Source organism: Cavia porcellus, unplaced genomic scaffold (assembly GCF_034190915.1).
Source record: "Cavia porcellus strain 051 isolate PalLab524CR breed Dunkin Hartley unplaced genomic scaffold, mCavPor4.1 scaffold_18, whole genome shotgun sequence".
Classification (NCBI taxonomy): Eukaryota; Metazoa; Chordata; class Mammalia; order Rodentia; family Caviidae; genus Cavia; species Cavia porcellus.
The window spans coordinates 41,257,043-41,259,552 of NW_026947501.1; the positions used below are offsets into that span (position 1 = coordinate 41,257,043).

Consider the following 2,510-nt stretch of genomic DNA (forward strand, 5'->3'; position numbering starts at 1 on the left):
AATGTCTTGAGTTTGTAAATTACTATAAAATATTACAAAATTAACACAAACATCTAGGCTATATTTTCCAATAACAAAGCATCTAGGAAACAAGCAGACCCTTTATCTTCTGTTCAGCACTTCACACTTCCTCATGCATCATGAGGACACTGACTCTCAGGCAGCGGGAAGAAGTGTTGAAGCCCTGCGCCAAGTGGAGAAATAGCAGCTCAAGGTCTCCTTGAGAGGAAATTTATGTTTGACGCTGAATCACTGTAGGAGTAGTAGTAATACCCTGCTGGCAGTAATAATCTGCCACATCTTCAGTCTGCACCTTGCTGATGGTGAGAGTGAATTCCGTTCCAGACCCACTGCCACTGAACGGGTCTGGAACACCAGATTCCCGGGTGGATGCAAAGTAGATAAGCATTTTGGGAGATTGTCCTGGTTTCTGCTGGTACCATGCTAAGTAATTCTTTTTGTTAATATTGTATAGAAGACTGTGGCTAGACTTGCAGTGGATGGTACGCTCTCTCCAGGAGTCACTGCCAGGGAGGTGGGAGACTGGGTCATCACGATGTCACCACAGACTACTGCAGACAGAAATGCATAGGGATTGTACACACACACACACACACACATATATACACAGGCTTTATCTTATAAATATTGAAATATGTCCTTTAAATTGTGGACACTAATTCTACTGTAAATTACCGTATATTTGGATCTTATTATGTTTCTTTGCATTTTAAAGTTACAATTTTAACTCTATAAAGATGCTACTCTAAGTGATTTTGGAACCGTCTAATTTCTCACCAGAGGTCCAGAGCAGCAGGCTTGTGAAGACCAGGACCTTCGACCACATCTTGCTGCCCCTGATTCTCTGATGGTGCTCAGGTCTCCTTGCAATTGCCTATATCTCCTTGCAATTGTTAATGAAGTCTGAGAAGTTGGGCTGACCCAGGAATAGCTTATGAAAATTCATCAGTAAATAGGGAGGCAAATTGCATGGATATGAGATATGAAAGTAACTGATCAAATCAAGTTCCAAAAATACCTACACAGAAGGTATACTTCACTGACAAGAAAAACATCGTAGTTATTTCAGAAACTCTTACATCATTTTAGAACAATCATAAACCATTGGGTCGTCTAAAACTTTCATATCTAATGAACAGAAACTGATTCAAGTGGAAAATATATAGGCTAGTTAATACCAGCACAGTGAGACACACACAAAATCATGGTAGAAAATACAAGATTATAACAAATAAAACAAAGGAGAGAGGAATAAAGAAGGAAGAAAAATGGGAAAAACAAAAGGAAATCTACGTCTAAGCAAATTCATATTTTTGTGAGAAAAACAGTAGTTGCTTTCCCAAGCCACATTTATACTGATGCTGAGAAACCAGGAACTGGCTGAGCTCCAGAATCTCCCTGGACATGACACACAGAGCCAGGGGACCAGACAGGCTCCGTGAAAGTGTGAATCAAGACACACAGACGATTCTGCTTTCCATACCTAATGGAAACTAAGGAGAGGGATCCAAGTAAAATGGAAAATGGATGCAGAATAAAATCAACAAATTTAATTGGAAATTAATGGTTGCAAAGCAACATTGCCATGGTATTTTACTCCAGAAACGTCTAGTTTAGAGAACAGAGAATTAACAATTGTGAGATTAGCTTAGAATGCACTTCTAACAATTAGGTACCCAGTTGAATCCTCGCTGAAGGAAGACACTGACATTCCAATAACCTAAGAGGTATTACAAATAATTTCTCTCCAGTAAGTAGACCACAGTTTTAGATTCATGCCATCCCAAAGCAAAAGATCTTTTGAGTACAAGTGAAAAATGATAGAAATTATAGGCAAAGAATGTGTTCTAGGTGTTTGATTGTCAATTGTAACATCTTTTTTAGAACAATATAAATATATTGAAATTCAGAAGAAATTATATTTCTATAGATACGTTCAGATCACAGAGAGCTAAAAAATTTCTTTTAAAATATGATTGCTTAACAGGGTGCACCTGAAATCTCAGTGTATCAACAAAGCTATTTAATTGCTCTTGATATTTTTGCAGCAAGCTAAAAATAATTTTGACCACTGAATAAGTTTTCATTTTTCCACTGAATCAATTTGGTTTCACTTTGTGTTTTAATTATTTTTGGTTTTTTCTATGTAAAATATTTTTATTACAAATAGCTGTAACCCAATTCAAAATTTGCATAAGATTTCTAGGATACCACAATATGAAAGTGAGATATCATGTGGATTGAGCAAATGTCTAATTTCCAATGTCAAGAAAACAAAGAATGAGTAACACCTCCTACGTTCACCCTTAACAAGCTGGCATATCCCCTGGATCTTTGTTTCAATCCACAATTGGGTTTTGTTTCTGATTCTAGGAGCTGAAATTTATTTTCTTTCATTTCACTTGTTAGTGCTTTCTCAAGATAAGCAGACGGAGAAGAGAGTCTTTAATACTCAGGAAAATCAGACAGGTAAGCATATCAGCCTCTCT

The 2,510-nt window shown here is 37.0% G+C and overlaps 1 pseudogene; it reads right to left on the reverse strand.

The window, feature by feature from the left end:
* Window positions 1–232: 232 nt before the first annotated feature.
* On the reverse strand, window positions 233–847 carry LOC106027495 (immunoglobulin kappa variable 4-1-like; annotated as a pseudogene).
* Between the last annotated feature and the right edge of the window lie 1,663 nt (window positions 848–2,510).